Genomic DNA, 21205 nt, shown 5'->3' on the forward strand with positions numbered 1-21205 from the left:
TGTGGAAGCCTCTGAGACCCTTTCAGGGGATCCATGAGGTCAAAACTCTTTCCATAATAATACTAATAGGGTTTAATTTGGTAAGTATCAATACATACAAGCCACATAGACAAAAACTCTTCAGGGGGGTCTTCAATAGTTTTAAAGAGTGTGAAGGGGTCCTGAAACCGAAAAGTTTAAGAATCTCAGATCTAGTCTATCCTCTTCTTTTTGCAAATGAGGAAACTGAGGCGTAGGGAAAAACAAACAAACAAACAAACCTGATCACAAAGTTAGGTATTGGCCGAGGCAGGACTACAATGAACTTCTCTGGACTCCAGGTCCTGGGTTCTGCCTGTTCTTGAACCTCGTGTTTCCTGTGCAAACTTGAGACAAAAATGAACTTTATCTGTAAAATGGAGATGCTGAGACCTGCTCTGTACATACTCACCAAGAGCTCACTGAGATCAAGCCTAGGATTTCTTTGAAGAGAAAGGCTATGCAAATACAAGATATGCCCTCAATATTTCCATAACCTCCTGTGACCAGGGCAAACATCTTTCCACTCTGCTTTCGTAGTTCATGCTGACAGTTTTATAGGAGATTAGTCATAAGTTCTATCTTATCTTGCAGCCATTAGCTGGAATCTCTTCCATCGGTATGAGTCAATTACCCTCTTAGGGAGTGGGGGTGGGGAGGTGGTTCTCCACATCAAGGATGATAAGAACGTGCCAATTAAATCATGCCCATCCACATAATCCAACTCAAGCATGTCTTTGGTTCTAATTCTGCATGTTTCCAGTGTTTGTTGTGACAGAGTTCATAGTCACAAGCCTGAGAAATATCTGAAATTGGCTCATAGAATCCCAGATTTAGAGCAAGAAGGAACCTTATTTACGGGCCAGTGAATACAAACTCCTCATTTTACAGATGAGGAAACTGAGGCAGAGTGAGATTAAGTCACTTGCCCTAGGTCATGTGACAGATGCCTGAGGCAAGATTTGAACCCAAGTCTACCCAACCTGGCAGGTCCACTGTCCTACGCCTTACCCCTACTGAACTCAGCAGACATTTAAGAAGCCCTTAAGTATGGAACACTATGCCAGGAGTTGGGTAGGCAGAGGTACAGAATCATATAATTTAAAAGTGGGAAGGGACAACAGTGGCCTACCTTCAACCCCTCCCTTGAAAGAATCCCTGCTTTCAAACAAGCAGTTAATAGGCATTTATTAAATGGCAATGAAAACGTGTCACACACTGTGCCAGGCCCTGGACTGGACTAGAAATGGAAACAGTCAAGCACCTTGCAGTCCATTAGGGAAAACAGTGTGTGTGTGTGTGTGTGTGAGGCAGACTGTTCCTCTTGTGTTGTTGTTCAGTACTTTCAGTCGTGTCTGACTCTGTGAGCCCATCTGGATTTTCTTGGCAAAGATACTGGACTGGCTTGCCATTTCCTTCTCCAGCTCATTTTACAGATGAGGAAACAGAGGCAAACAGGGCAAAGTGACTTGCCCAGGGTCACACAGCTAGGAAATATCTGGAGCTGGAATTGAACTCATGAAGATGAGTTTCCCTGACTCCAGGTCAGGTTCTCTATGCGCTATGGCATCACCTAGCTTTTCCACTTTTGTTCTGCTCCAATATTGAAGAATTTTTTTTCCTGATACCAAGTCTAAATTTGTATCTTTGCAATTTTCACCCCTTACTCCTGATTCTACCCTGGGGTCAAGTGGAGTAAATGGAATCCCTGTTTCCTATGACAACCCTTCAGAAATCTGAACACAGCCTCATGTCCTCCCTGGGTTCTTTCTTCTCCAGGTCAAGCATCTCCAGTTGAATCAACCAATCATTATGTGCCTTGAGCCTTTGTCATCCTGGTTGCCCTCCTTTGGAAACTCTCCAGCTTATCAGGGCTCTTCCCAAATTGTAGCCCCCTCTCCCTCAAACTGAATACAATCCTGCAGATGTTTCTGACTGGGCCAGAGAATAGAGAGGACCATCTACTCTTTATTCCTAGAAGTAGAAAAACTGTCATTGCCCTTTCAGGTGATGGCCCTTCAGATGCTCCAAGACAGCAATCACGTCCTTCCTGAGCCTTCTCTTGTCCAAGATAAACATCCCCAGTTTTCTTAGTCATTTCCCATTTGGCATAAACTTGAGATCTTTGTCCATTTGGCTGCTCTCTCTAGACACTCTTCACCTTACCCATGTCCTTCCTCAGATTAAAACTTCAGATCATTCCCAAAACCTAAGGATCATTAAGACACAGTCCTAGCCCTTGTGAAGTTCAAGGTCTAATCAGGTTGATCAAGTAGATAGAAACTTCACTGCTGTTTGTTATTGCCACTTTCAGAGCTCAAACCCTTTCCAGTCTTTTATTTCCCTGGCCGGCACTATCCATGAGCTTTCTTGGCTGTCCACCTTCCCTTGAACTCCCTCCCTCCTCATCTTTGCCTTCAGTTGTCTCTGTCATCTTCCTTCAAGTCTCACATTCTACAGGAAGCCTTTCCTTATCCCCTTTCCTGAGCTTACTTAATGGCCTCCTCCTGGGGATGACCTCCAAGTTCTCCTGCCTCTAGCTTGTTTGAGCATAGTTGTTTGCATGTCATCTCTCCCATTAGACTCTGACCTCCTTGAGAGCAGGGACTGTCTTGTGCCTTTGAATCCCCAGCACCTAGCCTGGCACTTGATAGGACTTAATAGATACTAGTGGAGTGACTGACTGACTCACAGATCATAGAACGCTAAACCTGGAAAGGGATTTGGACTTCATCTGGTTCAGTCCTTTCATTTTACAGAAAAGAAAAAAAGCTTCAGAGAAGGGAAGGGATTTACCCAGTACCATGCTGGCCATGATGGGCAGAGATGGGACTCAAGACTGAGATCTCCTGATTCCCAGGCTGGAGCTCTCTCCGTCACCTTTCACCATCTTCCAATACTGGACAGGTGCCAATAAACTGAAGCGATAATGTACAGCAGCCTGAGAGCTATCAGGATGTTGGGATCAGAGGGAATGAAGAGCTTGGCTCTGAGCAGCAAATGTAAAATAAGAAATAATTTTTTTTTGGTCTCTGGCAGGGTAGCTCCCAGCATTTCTTTCTTTCTTTCTTTCTCTTTCTTTCTTTCTCTTTCTTTCTTTCTTTCTTTCTTTCTTTCTTTCTTTCTTTCTTTCTTTCTTTCTTTCTTTCTTTCTTTCTCTCTTTCTTTCTCTTTCTTTCTTTCTTTCTCTTTCTTTCTTTCTTTTTCTTTCTTTCTTTCTTTCTTTTTCTTTCTTTCTCTCTTTCTCTCTCTCTCTCTTTCTTTCTTTCTTTGCCTTAAAACCCAAATACCTGTTTTTATATTTTGTTTTTGGCCAGAGGGACTAGAAAATACATCTTTGTGGTATAAGGAAGCAGCTTAATATAGTGAAAAGTGTGTTGGGTTGGAGGATGGGAGATCTGGGTTCTGGTCTAATCCCTAGCACTAACTCATCATGTAACCTTCATGCTTCTCTAGATTGTCTCAGTTTCTTATTCTGAAAAATGAGGCTTGAGGCCTAATGTAGAAGTTCTTAGCCTTTTTGTGTGTCCTGGACACCTTGGGTAATCTGTCAAAGCCTATAGATCCTTTCTCAGAATAGTGCTTTTAAGTCCCTAAAATAAAATGCATAGGCTTACAAATGAAACTAATAATATCAAAATGATGTTATAATACATGTATATGTATATAAATATGTATATGTATAGCTCACAAACCCAATTTTAAGAACCACTGGCATAGGACAAGGAACACTAAACTTGGAGTCACAGAGAGTTATTTTCAAGTTAGATTAGATTGTGATTTCCCTGAGGGCAGGAACTGTTGTTTGCTTCTTTTTGTATCCCCAGAACTTAGCACAGTACCTGGCACATAGTAGGTGCTTAATAGATGTTAATTGATTGACCAAAATTCTGCTTTAGGCACCTGCTAGATCCATGTGCCCCTGAACAGATCTTTAACCTCTTCTCAGCCTCAATGTCCTCATCTGTAAAATGGAGGTAATATTACCCATCTTTCAGTGTTAGGATCAAGTGAGTTCACAATATATGTAAAACACATTATAAACTTAAATCACTAGGTAAATAAATATTTGCTATCATTATTAGATATTTGATAAGTGTATGTTAAATGTTTTTGTTTGGTTATTTGTTTGTTTAAAATTGGGTAATGAGGTAGTGAGTTTCCTGTACTTGGAATCTTTAAGCTCAGGCAAGATGATTACTTGGTGGGAAGGCCTAGACCACCTCTAAAGACCCTTCCTAATCCAAGACTTTGAGCTGGGGGCCCAAAGAAATGTATCCTCTCCCCTCCAGGATCAGATCTAGGGAGCAAATTAGCTCTACAAGGCATTTTCCAAAGCATCAGTGACCCCAGCGGCTCCTCACGAATCCTGAAATCACGCTTGACTTTGGGCTGGCTTGAGGACTTATCATCTGCCTCCCTGCTTGGGTGACCTCATCCTAAATGCCAGAGAATGCAAGCATAAATCCTCCAGACTTACGGCCAGGGAAGGCCGGAGAGGGCTGCCAGGGACGTGTATCTAATGATGCCACTGGGAGGGCAGAGGTTTGTCCAGCCCCCAAGGAGCATTTTGCTTTTGGGTCATTCCAGACCATAACTCATCTTGTCTGGAGCCATGGCCTTGACAGGAACCTGTATTTCAACGTCCTGAAGCCCTCTGCCCCTGAGCCAGGATTGCCTGGAAAGAGAAAGCTTGGAGGCTGTAGCCAACTCCCAGCCCAGGGGTCATGGCCCATTCAGTCCTACCGGGATATGCCTTGGGTTTACTCAGAAGGTCTCAGGACCGTGTTTGATCAAGAGACGTTGATGGTAGTGGTGGAGATACCTGTGTTGGAGAGATGAAAGAAGAGCTGGGGAGCATGTTAGAACAGAATACACTATGTGACTTTGAGTGAATAAGTTATTTTGACTGTTACAAATACCCAGATTAACTATAAAAGACATATGAAGAAAGATGCTCTCTGCATCGAGAGAAAGAACTGAAAAATAGCATGTATAGAATAATTTTACATATACATACATACATATATGTATGTGTATGTGTGTATATATGTGTGCGTATATATTATATATACATGCACACATATACATCTATTTGTGTCAAATGGTGGTCATCTCTAGGGTAGGACTGGGGGAAGGAAAGAAAAAAAATAAATTTATAGAACAGCCTTATTGTATGAAAGGAATAGCAAGTTGTACACAGTAGATTTGCAGTTTCACATACAATCATCTTTTTTTATTATACTATGTGATGTAAATGCTTGTCTTATTCCATAAATTAAAAATAAAATAAATGAAATACAATAGAATGGAATGGGAGACGATATAGTGGTATAATGCAGGATTCTTTATCTGGGGCTCAGAGAAATTGTTTTTTTAAATATTTTGAAAATTTCATTTCAATGTAAATTGATTTCCTTTGTAATCCTATGTATTTTATTTTATAATTCAAAGCACTATTCTGAGGTGTCTATAGGCTTCATCTAAGCAGTCCATGATACATACATACACACACACAAAGTTTCTGTGTCCCTCCTGGTACAGTGGTAATATACTTGGAATCAGAAGGACACGGATTCAGATACTGCCTCTGTTACTCTTAGTTGTATGATTCTAGACAAGTCACTTTACCCCTTTTGCTTCAGTTTCCTTCTCTGGAAAATAAGAAGTGTGTATATGTGTGCATACATGTGTGCATGTGCACATGTCTGTATGTACACATGCATTTGTGTGCACGCATGCATGCATGCACGTGTGTGTGTGTGTGTGTGTGTGTGTGTGTGTGTGTGTTTGGGGAGAGGGGAGGTGGAACTCTACTCCATGTACTCTAAGGTCTGTTAGAGGTCTAAGCCTATGATCTTATGAAAAATAGAGTAGAGTAAAAAAAAAAAATAGAATAGAATGTTACTGTCTCAATCAATGGTTACTTGTGGACCTTTATAGACTCATTGAACCTGTCCAGGGGATGGTCACTTGAAGAAATGGTTCTTCAGCTGTAAAATGAGGGCTTTGGACTAGATGTTCTCTAATGTGCCTTCTATGATCCAATGTATTTGGCGTTAGAGGATCTGTCACAAAATGGTGGCCTCACTGCCTCCTTCTAACTGGGGACCAAAAGCACTGGATTTCATATGATCTTGGTCCTGGAGCTAGAAAGGCCCTCAGAAACCTCTGGTCTAATCCCCCCTTTTTTGTTTTTACAGTTGAGGAATATGGATGCAGGGGAGGGAAAACAGAGAAATGATTTGCCCAATATCACAAAAGTGGTAAGCGTCAGAAATGGAATTTGAACCTAAGACCTTTCACTTTAGTTTAGACTCAGTATTCTTTTTATTGCATTATGGGGACATTGAGGTGCCCCTTTCCCTCAATCCAACCTTGTAGGCAACCATCAAGTTTTAAATACACGCACACAAAGAGACACACTTATGTATGTACATATAAATATATGTGTATGTTTATTGTATGGGAGTGATATATGCATATATAAGACATGTTATATATGTAACATATACACATCTGTATATTAAATATATGTGTATATAAACAAATATATACCTATATTTATACAATTGCATAAATATTGTATAAATACATAATTGTGTAAATATGCATACATATACATATATATCTCTTGTTCTTTGTCTCTAGCTCTACCATCTACCCTCCCTCTCTCCAGCTATCCATATCTAGTCAATCATATCTATCCATATCTAGCTACATCTCTTTTTAATCCATCTCCCTCCCTCCTCTCTCTGTCTCTCTCTGTCTCTCTCATAATATCAGAGTTTGCAGGGTTTTATTTCCAGTTCTAAGGTTGACTCTTAACAGCAATTTGGACAGGTCCAATATTTCTCGCACTGCACCGTGGGAAGCTTTTTCAACCCACTGAGGCCTGCTACATGAATGCAGGCAAGCTACAAGCTACTACCCCGTTATTTGGCAATTTCATCCCAGCAGCTTAAGGCGTGGGCACTTTACAAACCGTGACTCATCTTAACAGGATAAGGGAATCAAGGGAAAAACATTCTGGTCCTAACTACACCTCATCCAGAGAGTGGCATCATTGAAAGACAGCCAACAAACACACACAATTAATAAGACCATGTCTGCAGACCTTTATGATCTATGAAGTTTATATACTATCTAGAGTATTATTTCCATTTTACAATTAAGGAAACCGAGGCACAGAGTCATTGTACGACAAGAATATTTATGTGACAACGACATTTCAAATAGAACGGATCAAAGTTACTATTTATATTCAGGTTTCCTGACTCTTGGATAGACAGGTGGCTTAGTGGATAGAGTACTGGGCCTGGAGTAAAACAGAACTGAATTCAAAACATGAGTCAGACATTTACTAGTCATACTAGTGGACCTAGACATTTACTGGCTATGTGATCCTTGGTAAGTCATTTAACCTCTGTCTGTCTCAGTTTCCTCATTCACAAAGTGAGGATAATAATAGCACCTTCCTCTCAGGGTTATTGTGAAGATCAAATGTGATAATATTTATAAAGTGCTTAGCACTGTACCTGGCCCATTGTAGGCCCTTTCTCCCTTCACTTTTCATTTGTACTTTCTGGTACACTCTGATTAGTAAGTAGGGAGAGATAACCAGGGCACTGTCTCAGAGAGTGTCCCTAATAAGGGGCATGTGATTTCTCTTCCCAGGAGTGCTCTAGTACTCTGTCCCTATGCCACAACAGTGGGGTCTTGCCCCATCCTCAAAGTCACATGATAACCTTTAAACTGTTTGAATATAGGTATCAGGTTACCCTTGAACCTCTTTTCTCCAAGACAAACATCCTCAGTTTTCCCAACCAATGCTCACTTGAGGGCCTTTCTGGTTACTTTTTTCCTGGATGCTCCCTATCTAACCCACATCCTTCCTAAAATGCAGATATCACTGCAGATGGTGTCTGACAAGGGCAGATCAGAGTTGGACTTTGTGAAAGCTGGGCCTTTCTTGATCCCATCCAAAATCTCATTAGTTTCTGTAGCTGCTGTATTGCATAGTTGACTCCGATTGACTTGCTGTATGACAATTTCATAGAAATGACTTATGTAGATTCTAGCAAATCATTTTTAAAGACCTGCAATTTAAGATGGAGAGATGATGGCCCATTTAGAAAAACCGATAAGTTTTGGAATGACTGGATCCAAAGGGCAGTTGCTAAAGAATTTATATTAACTTGGAAAGAGGTTTCTAGTAGATTGAGAAATTGGTCCTTGACTCTGTATGGCTTTATAAATGACCTGTGTAACCCTGGTTTCAAATGTCCTATCTCATAGAAACTATAGAATCGGTTACTTTTTTTAAAAAGAGTACAGAAGCTTAGTGGAATTTTGAAAAAGAAATAAGCAATTTGTGATGGCTGTTTTGAGTGACAGTTGAGAAAAAAATATCTACCATGAAGTGCTTCTATGTAAGGGGTCAGGGGAATGGTGTGTGGCTTACATGTGATCCATGACAACTTAGTTGGAATTTGTGGACCAAAGAAGGAGAAAGTCGTGTGAGTTTTCTTTCTAGTTCCAACTATCATAAGCGATAATGCCATGAAGGAATATTATGAAGAATATTTTGTGAATATTTGTGAAGAACTGGCAAGAATAGTGTATTTTGGCAAGACCACTTCCTGTGATTACTGGAGAGAGGACAAAGAGAAAGCACTATTTCCCAAGAGACTAAAATTAACCATTATCTAGAAGAATATGAAGATTTTTAAGAGACATTAATCAGTATTTGGAACTGAATGATGTGAGACTGGGTTTTCAGACAAGCGAAAAGGAGTACTTTACTATTGGAGGGGGACACTATGGTTGGGAAAGTTTGAGTAGCCAAAATATTGGAAGTAGTTACATTCTTTGCTTTCTTATTGCTTCTATTTGCATTAGAGCGATTACTGGTGGGGAATGAGGTATTTCCAGTTTATTACGTAATTAATTCTTAATGAACTGGGGCATAGATTTAAGTTAATTAATAACTGAGTTACTAATGAAAAATAAATTATCCAAGCATATCCTTGGATCATTTTAGAGCTCATAAAGATAAAAGCAAATAAAAGAAGGAGTCAAGTGGCAGGTTGAGGTTGTGACCTGCAAGATGAACTGTCCTGACCTCATTATAATCTTGATGCATACATGTGTGGGGTTGAGTTGTCCCTGCCAACATTTGAATAAAGGCGTAGATACTATGGTTCCAAAATCACAGAGGATATCGGAATTGGAAGCAGCATCAGGGCTTATCTAATCCAAACTCTTAACAAAATAGAAATCACCTATATTACATCCCCACCAACTCATTATCTTACCTGTGCTTAAATACTCTGGGAGAAAGGGAACGCCCTACCTCCCAAAGCAACCCATTCCAACACTAATTGTTCAGAGATTTTTCCTGATATCCAGCCTCAGTTTACTTCTGTGCAATTTCTGCCCATAGCAACTAGTTCAGTCCTCTGGGGCTGAGTTAGACCAGTCTAATCCATTGTCCAAATGACAGACCTCCAAAAACTTGGAAAGCGTGATCCCTTCTCCCCTGGGCCCTTTCTTTCCATCCTTTCCATCCCCAATTTCTTCAACTTATCCTCAGCTTGAATACTCAATTGATCTTTCATCATTCCATTGGCCCTCCTTTAAACAATGTGGCAATAGGTGAGAAAGTGAAGTTTTACATTTTAGTGTTGTTTACAAAGTCATTTTCTTTATTGGATGAGGTTTAAAGTTTGGGAATAGAATTCCCTTTCTGGTGCTGTGGGTTTCTGCTCCCCTCTTTTTGTACTCTCTCTCTCTCTCTCTCTCTCTGTCTCTCTCTCTCTGTCTCTCTCTCTCTCCTTCCTTCTCTTTCTGTGACTTTCTCTCTGTGTCTCTGTCTCTCTCTCTTCACAACCTAACTATGATTTAGTAGACAAATCTTAAGGAGTTGCTTAAAGACCAGAAAGTTGAAATGATCTGTGTAGTATTACTCAGTTATTAAGTGGCAGGGCTGGGATTTGAACCCAATTCTCACTGATTTTAAGCCCAGTACTCAGTGCACTCCTCAATGCTTCCCTGCTGAGCACATAGTGGGATTTTATTGAGAGATGGACAAGCTTGCCACCAGTGTTGCAGAAGGCCGAGAGCAGTTAGGAAAGCTTCCAAAGTGCCCTTTGTTGGAGCTAAGTGGGGGCTGATTTATACCCAGCCCTTCATCAACACTTTGCCTCAATATCTTTCAGTGTGTAAAGTCTTGTAAATCTTCCCTGGGAGTTACTACATCACTGCTGGCAGAATTTGTGCAAACACATGGAAAATGTCGTTAGAGAAACAAACCCATAAGAGGCCTCCATGGAGTCCCTTTCAACAGGGCTTGAGTTACTTAAAATCAATATTTGAACAAGGACCAATCCACATCTTTTCCAAACCAAATTAGCGGGGTCTATAATGGGGGCTGGAAAGGTGGTTACGTCAAGATGGAGGTTCTTTATAGGGTCCTTTGCAGGGACACAAAGAAGATGATGAAGCAAGAGGCTGCTCTGCTTCCCAGATTCTTAGATCCAATCCTACCACGTCAGTCACAGTGGCAATAACTCATAGGAATAAAGCAATTTTATTTTTTACAAATCACTTTATGTACACCATCTCTTTTGCTTCTTATGATAACCCTATAAGGAATGGGCTAATTTTCAGGACTTTTTTTTTTTGGCTAGGCAATGGGGTTAGGTGACTTGCCTAGGGTCACACAGCTAGTAAGTTATGTGTTTGAGGTCACATTTGAACTCAGATCCTCCTGAATCCAGGGCTGGTGCTCTATCCACTGCACCACCTAGCTGCTCCTAATGGGCTAATTTTCATTTGAATTTACTGAGACACATCATGGTAGATTTGGAGTCAATGGACCTAGATTTGAATCCTGGTTCTGCCATTTGCTATCTGTGAGACCTTAGTCAAGTCATTTGCCATCTTTGGGACTCAGTTTCCTCATCTGCAAATGAGACAATTGGATTAGCTGGCCTCTGGCATCCCTTCTAGCTCCAGATATAAGCTCCTACCTGTGTAACTTTGGGCCTCAGTTTCCTCATATATAACATGAGGTAGATGAATTAGAATTCAAGATTTCTTAACCGTTTTTGTGTCCTCGGTCCATTTGGTTGTCTGGTGAACCCTATGAGACTTTATTCAAAGTAATACTTTTAAATTAATAAAATAAAATGCACATAATTAAGAAGGAAACCAATTCTATTATCAGAGGGCAGCTAGATGGTGCAGTGTATAGTGAGCAGGTACTAGAGTCAAGAAGACTAATCTTCTGAATTCAAATCTGGCCTCAGACACTTACTAGCCATGTGACCCTTGGCAAGTCACTTAATCCTGTTTGCCTCAGTCTCCTCATCTGTAAAATGAACTGGAGAAGGAAAAGGGTATCTTTGCCAAGAAAATCCCAAATGGCATCATGAAAAGTTGGACACCCCTGAATAAAAATAATTATCATAATATGTTTAGAAAAAATCCTAATATCATGCATTCCAGGTCAATAGATGGACAATCTCTAAGATTACTTCTGAATCTCAATCGATGATAATTGCTGAGGTCATCCAGTTGAAGACAACTAGGGAAGACATCCTTCTCTACAGCTCTATGATTTCATCTAGTATGAAAATTCACTTCACTGATGCAGATTGACAACTCAAAGGTAATTTATAGCATTATAGAATTCCCTGGGAATGAAACAGTAAAGAAATTGCCTGAGATCAAACAGGTAGCATATGTCTGAGGCAGGATTCAAATACAAGTCTTTCTGCCTCCAAATTCAGCTCTCCATCAAGGTATCTGCTATGTCTCAACCCTTTTGAGGATTTGTTGGGATTATTTTTCTTGCACTTCAGACACTGCCATAAAAAGGAAAGCAAAGGGAAGGGGAAAAGTATCCAGAAAGGAACATGGTCAAGTGCTTGCCTCTCAAGCCTTATGCTCATGAAAGAAAGGAAATTGAGAGGGTTGGCAGAAAGACTGTGAACAGAGCAGTGAGCTATGCATTCCTTGAAGAAGTCAATTGGGGATTGTCAGAAAAGAATAGCCCTAAGGAGCCAGGTTACCCCACAAAGAGGTAATAGAATGTTGGGCATGCTGAAGGAGGTGATGGGAGTTCAGGGAAGGGAGGGCCATTGGTCTCAGCACCTGGCTTTCTGAAGTGGCACTGACTTTTAACCTGAACTGCTCAGTGTGTGCTGTTCAATGCTTGATCGACAATATCCCTAACATAGAGACAAAGGTAGGCTATGCCAGATTGGCTGGGATAGATGGTTTCCTTTCAACTCCAAGATCTGATGTTCTTTTATGTTCTTGCATTTCCTATTTTGTGGCCCCTTGGAAGTTTGACATTGTGCTCACTCCCCTCTAGAGCTCACATTCTATGTTCCGTGTTTGAAAATTCTGATTTCTAAGGTTCATCACAGTTCTAGCATTTTATGTTCCATGTTCCAGCATTCTATATTCTCATGGCTCTAACATTTTGGTATCTATGGTTCAGCAATCTACATTCTACTTAACCAATCAGGAAATACTTATTAAGTATCTCATATGTTATAGTATGTTCCTACCTAATTCTAATGTAAAACATCCCAAAATTTTGTGTTCTAAGTCCCTTCTGGCTCTAATGTCCTAAACTCCATGATTTAGCATGATGGATAGGATTTCCAGAAGTATGTTAGGGAATGGTAAGTAGTCTACTTTGGCTGGAACATGCCATAATGGGTCAAATATGGACCACACATTTTTCCTATATCTGGCTTCTGTAAATCTGAGTGAGTGTAGACCTCACACCCCAGATGAGGGGACTAGAGTAGAAGGCCTCTAAGGACCATTTCAGCTCTAAGTCTATGATCCTATGACCAATTACAGGGTATGTTGTAAAAGCAATTCCCATTCAAGTATGAGTTGGACTAAATGATCTTGGAGGTCCTTTCCAAAGCAGAAATTCTGTGATTAACTGATCCTTCCTTTGACAACCACCTTCACCTTTTTTCCTTTCACTGGCCATTCATATTCTCATGCTATGCAATGCACAGGCCTCTCCCTTCTTCTGGACCCAGCTTAACCCTTGCAGAATGAATAGGTCAGGTTGGCTAGACCAAAGGACTGATTCAGGAGAGACAATTTTTCTGTTCATATCAGCTTAGTAGAGCTTTGGAGAAAATCTAATAAAGAGTTACTTCCTTATTACAGCATCAAGACTCCTCCAGGTCTAGGCCAACCCCAGGGGGCATTGGAACACCCTCATAGGGGTCTGTGGGAGGGGTCATCCCCACCCCCAGAAGGATGAGGAACAGCGGGAGGTAGTCATGAGGTAGTTCCTCCAACCCCCAATCTCCCATAACTCACTTGAGGTGTTTAAGCAGACTAGCTAACCATTTTAACATTCTGGAATTCTGTGACTCAATGACTCCCTTTCCCAGAGAGGGTTCAGCTACTTTCAGTGATGCTAGGACAATGGGAGGAGTTGTCATGGGTGGGAACTTCCAAGAATTGGTGACACTCTGCATGGTGTCACTGGAAAGCTGCAATACGTCTAAAGACAGATGACTTCCACTGTTCCTCATCCTTCTTGGGGGGGATGATTACTCCCACAGGCCCCTATGAGGGTGCTCCAATGCCCTCTGGGGTTGGCCTAGACCTGAAGGATCTTGATGCTGTAATAAGGAAGTAACTCCTTATTGGGTTTCCCCCAAAGTTTTACTAAACTCATATGAACACAAAAATTGTCTGTCCTCAATCAGTCCTTTGGTTTAGCCATCCTGACCTTATTCTAAATAATGGCTCCTGGATGGTCTTTGACATCACCTGAGCTTCTCAATTGCTAAGCTCCCTGCCCTCAGACTACCTTGTTTTAACTATTTTGTATTTATACTCTATATTTATTCTGTATCTGTTTGTAAGTATTTATATACTTGTTATCTCCTCAATGGAATGCAAACTCCTTACAAATCCAAATTGTTTCATTGTCTTCATATCCTTAGATCCTAGTACAGTGCCTGGCACATAGTAGGCACTTCATAGGTGCTTGTGATTAATTGATTAGTTGGTTGATCAGCTCTGAAGTTTGAGGAAATTTCTCTCTCCCTCTCCACCTACTTCACTGATTTTCCTTAATAAACCATGAAGGGATCTGCCAGCTGTGGAATGTTCATAACTCATGGATTGGGCTGAGGCAGGAGACTTAGGGTCTTCCTGTCTCTAGCATAAAGGCCCCATGTGAATTTGGGCAAGTCCTTTCCTCTACCTGGGTTTCCTTTTTTGGTGAAGTGAGGAAATTGGACAAGATTATGTTCCATCTTCTTCCCATCATGAATTTTTAAGACATTTCTCATAATCCAATCAATAAATAGGGTTTGTGCATTAGAACTTCACATCTTCATCCTCTGCTTGCTCAAGTAGAAAAAGAGCAGATCTGGAGTCAGAGGACCTTGGTTCAAATCCTGGTGTTGATACTTACAGTCTGTGCCTCCATGGGTAAAGTCTTTGTTCCTCTCTGGCCTCAGTTCTTTCATCTATAAAACAAAGAAATTTGACTCAGTGATCTTTCAGGTGTTAATGCTAGCAATCCCAGCTTGATTGTGTCTAAGGAAAAAAAGGAATTTCTCCTGGGCAAAGAGTTAAGGAGTTCACATCTAGTAAGAGCAAATCCCAAACTATGTCAAGAATGTTAGAAAGAAATACATGCCAGGGGACTCCCTGGGCAGAAGAGAGATTGGGGAATAACTGGATATGCTCTCACTGATACCAGCATTCCAAAACCAGAATGTTGAGTAACACCATCTTTCTCCCTCCCTCTTTTCCTCCTTCCATACCTCCCTTCCACACCCAGTGATTCTTTCTATGGGTAAACCCATTGGCTTACTTCCCAGAAGAGATCATAAGGTTAGCATCGTTGATGAGCATCCCTCCTCATACCTCACATCCTGGCTGTTATTGGTACAATTCAATGAATTGGCTTAACCTACCCAACTTGTACTTTATACACTCATCTTTTAGACCTAGCAACCTATTACCTTCAGCAGACTTTCATGTTCAAAGGTTCATGCCAATCAACTTTTGTTGCTCAGAGAAGACTTCCATTGGGAGCTATCAAAAGTAGAAGGGCTACCTCAGGAGATAATCATTAGCCGCTCCTCCCCCTCACACCATTGCATGTCTTTTTTTAAAGCCAGATAATCACTTGTTAAGCATATTGTGGAGAGATTTTTTTCCCTTCGTCCATATATGAGTTGGAATAGATGACTCTTGAGGTATCTTCCATCTCTGAGGTTTGGTGACTTGATATTGTCAGGAACCGATCAACCAATCAGCACACATTTCTTATGTACCTACTGTGTGCAAGGCACCATGGTAGAAGGAAGGGATACAGAGACAGGAAAATAGTCAGGGTAATTTCCCCTATGTCAAGGCATCTGTGAAGGAAGGAGTCTAATCTCTTGCCTGGGTCCCTTTATCTCCACTCACATAGACACTAGGGTCAGACATTGGAAGTCTCCCATGCCTGGAATGTTCTCTTGGCTTCTCTGGACTCTCAGCTCCAATGCCACTAAGTTCTTGTTCCAATGCAATGCCTTCAGTAATCTTGTTCAATTTCCCCAATTCACAGAAAAAGGAAATCCAGATAGAGGAAAAGACTTGCCCAGATTTACGTGGGGCCTGTATGCTAGAGTCAGGAAGACCCTAAGTCTCCCATTTCAGCCAAATCTATGAGTTATGAACATTCCACACTCTAAGCTCCTTAAAGGTAGAGACTATTTTAACTCTTTTTTTTGTCTCTGCGTTCCCAATGTTTAGCACAGTGCCTGGCACACAGTAGTTGCTTGATAAATATTTATTGGATTAAATTGATCTTCAGCAAGAAAAGACAAAAGATAGATGGATCACAAGGTAAATAAAACACTATGTGCCAGGTACAATGCTAAGACCTGGAAATACAAAAATGAGCAAATAAAGAAAGTTACTAGGCTCAAGAACTGTGCTTATATTCTAGTGGGGAAAGACAGAAAAGGGAGCTGGAAGGGCAGAAAGAGGGAGGGGGATTATAAGGAAGCAAGGCTGATGGGGAAAAATGAAAAAGTCCAGAGATTCAGGACTAGATGAAGGAATGACATGAGCTTGGATGACATGGACACATGGAGAAATAGTGGTTTGAGTCACAAATCAGAGAAGAGGGTCACAGGGTTGAAGCCATCTCTAGCACGAAGAGGTTGTTGTTGGGGGCGGGTGGTGGAAAAATCCAGAGAATGAGGAGTGCAGTCTGGTGAGGATTTAACCTTGGGAAGTTGTGGCAAGATGGGGAGAAGGCATTGTCCTTAGGTAGGCAGGATGGTGCAGTGGAAAGAACCCTGAACTGGGAATTAGAAAACCTGGGTTCAAGTCCTAGTTCAAATGTTTACTAACTGGAAGAGCCTGATGAATTTGCCTAGCGGCATCTCCAGACCTCATGAAATCACACCATTTCAAGCTAGAATAGACCTTAGAAGTCAGTTATTATACAGACAAAGAAACTGAGGCCCAGAAAGTTCCTATTCGAGATCAAAGAGAGTGAGTTACAGGCCCCAAGATGAGGGGAGAGGGCACATTATATTTATGTTCTTGTTTTATCTTCTCAGTAAATATTCATCCCTTAAAATGAGTTGATGTTAATTAGTTCAATAATATGGGGCTACTAATCACTGGATCAATGATATAAAAATACTAACTATAACTTGGAATTGATATTGGAAAGGACAAACTGGAATGGAGACTTGAGTCAAACGAGCATGATAGGAATCAATCCAACTGTTCAGGGAGCCCCCCCTAGAACCATCCTAGGAAGATATAGCCATGCCTCTAGGGACTTAGCTTGCCAGTGAGGGTGGGAGTTGGAATCAGGACTAAGGAAACTCATAAACGCTCCCTATCTAAAGGGCTTTATAAACCTCAAAGCACCATCCACATACGAGCTTCTATCGCCATTTGCCTTCTGCGTCCCCCTGAATCCTGCTCCAGACTCCTGACTTGGTAGGCAGATTTAAGACTCTCATTTCTTCAAGCACACACACTTAATTTCTGGCTTAATAGGAGCACTAGTCTATAAACTATGCATTGTTGCTCTGAATATGTGCATTATTTAATGTACAGTTTATAAAATATTTACCCAGGTTTTTTTTTCCTTGTTTTCGTCCAGTGTTGTCTGCCTCCTGGTTTTTGCATGCTGGTAAAAGAGGTGGTTGGCATTCTTCCAAACATGGCAAGAGGCAGCAGCTGGAAGGGGACCATATTTTATTCATTTTTGAAAGCATGGATAATTTGCTAGTGTTGAAAGCTTTTTGGGGGCATTAGGGTTCTAAAGCTCTCCCCCTCACTGCCCCTACCCCCACCACCTCTAGGCCATTGTTCTTTAGCCAGGGAGGCATCTGGGAACTGAATGTGTTTGACCCAATTTGTTCCAAGTCCACTTTGGTCATCTCAATTTAGGTAGTGAGGTGTAGAAAGAAGACTGGGTTAGGTGTTGGGAGATACAGCTCTAGCTTTTGTTCTGCTACTAGTTACCTATTTGTGTGACTTTGGACTAGTCACTTCCTTTCTAGAGACCTCATTTTCTCCAGCTATAAAAAGAGGGGCTGGACAGGATGATCTCCAAGTCATCTGCTGTGTCTAATATTTACATTCTAATGGCCCTTCCAGCTTCCATATATGTTACAAGATCTTGTTTAGGTGTGATATTTTATATGCTAACAGAGTGATAGAGTTTAGAGATAAATAGGACCTTAAAAATTTAGTCCCCTCATTTTTACAAATAAGGAAACTGAGGACCATTAAGATTTAGTCACTTGAGGCAAACACTCTTAGGCAGTAAATAGCAGAGACGAGATTTGTGTCAAAGACCTCGAATTTCATATTCTTCCCATGACAGCATGTTCTAAGATATTGCCTTTCTTGCCTGTCTTTACGTGCTGTGTTCTAACATTCTATAGCCTAAGGTCCCTTCCAGCTCTGATATTCATAGGAAGGGACTAGTCCATGGACATAGTCCAAACCTCTCATTTTACATATCAGGAAAATGAAGCTCAGGGAAATTAAATGACTTGCCTAAGGTCACTCAGGTAGTAAGTATCACAGTTAGGATTTGAACCCAAGTACTCTAGCTCTAGTATTTTGTGTTCAAAAGCCCCTTCTAGCTATATATTGTGTATTTTGTGTTCTAACATTCTATGTCCTTTCCAGCTCTAATATTCTACACTCTATGTTCAACAATCTATGCCCTAAGGATCTTTCTGTCTCTGACATTCTATGTCCGAAGGCTACATTTAGTTCTAGAATCTAGGTTGTTATGGTCAATGTTAGAAAATCCTTTCTAGCCAAAACACTAGGCCGTGGTTAGATTCCATGCATTTTCTAATAGATTTTCATTTAGTAGGCTGCTCCAATATTTTTTCAGGAAGAGAATGGAGGCATCCATTCTGTTACTATGCACAATGATGTCCCAGTTCTTCTCACTTCACTTTGCATCTGTCCATATAGGTCTTGCACTATTTTTCTGAAAGTACCCCATCACCTCCTTCCTTCCTTTTGTCTCTCCTTTGGAAGGCCAGTAGGGCCTTTACCTCTTTTTCTGAGTTTTTAGGAATCGAAAGCAAAATTGAAAGCAAAAATCACCAAGAATTAGTAGATTGCAACAGCCACTTTCAGGACAACCATAGAAGAAATTTCATTAGGCCCCACTGAAACTCGGATGCATAATCTCTAACCTTTGGTGTCTCTATTGTAATTTTCATTTGTGTGTATCGTGTGACCAAAGAAAACTCTTTGGCAAAGATTTAGGCAGAATTGAAGAATGTGCACTGAACTGGTCCACTCCAAGGTGGGAGAATGAGAGATGGACAGTGTCACAGAGGCCATCTAGTACACTCTTTTCATTTTACAGATGAAGAAACTGAGGCCCATAAAGTTGACGTGACTTGCTCAGAGACACACAGGTAGTAAGTAGCAGAACCGAGATTTGAACTTGTGTCTTTGACTACAAATGCAGCACCCTTTCCATTGTTCCATGTGGGGAATCCAGATCCTTTTTTGTTTGTTTACAAGTCGTCACCTTTGGAGCATGCTCTTATTGCTGACCTTACTACATTAGTCTTCAGCAATGGGATCACCTTTTCCCTCATGTTCAAATCCTTGGTCTTATCCTGTACACCTCCATCTTCCTCACCTCTTGCATCCAATATCTATGGTTGGAATCTCTATATTATCCATTGTGATCATCCTTTCCTCTCAAAAAACCTAACACAAGTTTATATTTCTTCCCACTTAGACCAAGGTAATAGATTTCTAACCTTTGATTTTTCCCTGAAGAACACAGTGCCCTCTATCAGGCACTCTGGCTGAAGGACACGTGTGGATGTTGCAATCCCAAGCAGATTCTCAGAGAAGCAGGAAACCTCCTAAGAAATGATAGACTTTCCTTTGCCTATATATGCAATTTTCCAGCTTAGCTATTACCTGAGGAATAGGTACGATCCTACCCACGAGATAGGACTGGATGGTCCGAGAAACGTCATTACAGCATCACACAGCGCATGAATGACACATCATGATGGAAAATATAAGGGGTTTGGAATCAGGAGACTTGAGACCAGACACTAATTCTTCCCTTTGCTAGCCATGTGACCTTGAGATGTTCCTTTAATCTTTCTGGGCCTCTGTTTCTTCATCTATAAAATGAGGAATTTGGAATAAATGACTTGGTGTAATCTCCCTCCTACCAAAAACTTTGATTCCACCCTAGGTTCTCTTGTCCTAATCTTACTAGAGCCCAAGCCTCCATCCTACTTCCCAGTTGTCTCCTCATCATGACCCTACTTGCTCTTCCCTTTCCCATTTTCCAGCATTCTTAAATGTTTTGTCTTCCTCCATTGCAATGTAAGCTCCTTGAGGGCAAGGACTGCACTTGTAGTTGTATCTCCAGAGTCAGCACAGTGCCTGGCCTCTCCTCATCTCATCACTCCCCTCCCCTCTTCCCCTTCCCCTTACTTCCCCTTCTTTTACCTCCCTTCCCCTCCTCTCCCCTTACCTCCTCTCCCCTCCCCTTACCTCCTCTCACCTCCCCTCCCCTTATCTCATCACTCCCCTCTCCTCTTCTTCTTCCCTTCCCTTCCCTCCCCTCCCCTCCCCTACTCTTCTCCTCTCTGTCTCTTCTCTCTGTTTCTTCCCTCTTTCTATCTCTTTGTATCACTATCTGTTTATCTGTCTGTCTATCAGAAATCCCTTTCTTTTTCTAGAAAAATTAAACTCTGTAATTTTAAACATGGGAACTCATATGTAGGAACTACCAAACATTGAACTATATTCACAAGGCATCTCTATAAGCTGACATTAGTCAGGAAGTCTCCTTTCTCCAGTTGGAAGGCTAGATCCTAGGATCATGCAACTTAGATAATTCAAAATCCCTTCTGCTCTATGATTGTGCTATTGTGCTATAAGAAATGATGAGGCGGGTAGTTTCAGAAAAAAACATGGCAAGACCTATATGGACAGGTGCAAAGTGAAGTGAGAAGAACTGGGACATCATTGTGCCTAGTAACAGCAATGTTGTAATGATGATCAACCATGAAAGACTTGTCTACTCTGATCAATGCAATGATCCAAGACAATTCCAAAGAACTCATGATGAAAAAATGCTATTCCTCTTCAGAGAGAGAATTGTTGAACTCTGAGTGCAAATCGAAGTATAGTTTTCTTTATTTTTCTTGTTTTGCTTTTTAATATGGCTAATATGGAAATGTTTTACATGATTTCACGTAAAAGATATATAAAATACTTTGCAAACCTGTGAGTGTTATGTAAATGCTAGCTATAATTATAAAAGGAATTCTCCTGTTCTAGACTGTGGTTGGAATTCATGAATATTGCCCAAATATTATCCTCCCATACTTTCTGTCTGCCTCTACTTTTCACTTCTGTAGGAATTCCCAGGTGCTGTCCCAGGTGCTGCCACTACTGAGGTCCAAGAACTCTCATCTCAGCCCACCTGGACACCGTTTGTATTGAGTCAATGACTATTGATCTTACAGGAGTGTATGAGAGATCTTGCTCTTCCTAGAAGAAGACCTGAGGGAAAAAGGAGAGAGAGAAAAAGAGAGAGGGAGAGGGGGGGGGAGAGAGAGAGAAAGAGAGAGAGAGAGAGAGAGAG

This window comes from Vombatus ursinus, unplaced genomic scaffold (assembly GCF_900497805.2).
Source record: "Vombatus ursinus unplaced genomic scaffold, bare-nosed wombat genome assembly UNPS02009824.1, whole genome shotgun sequence".
NCBI lineage: Eukaryota > Metazoa > Chordata > Mammalia > Diprotodontia > Vombatidae > Vombatus > Vombatus ursinus.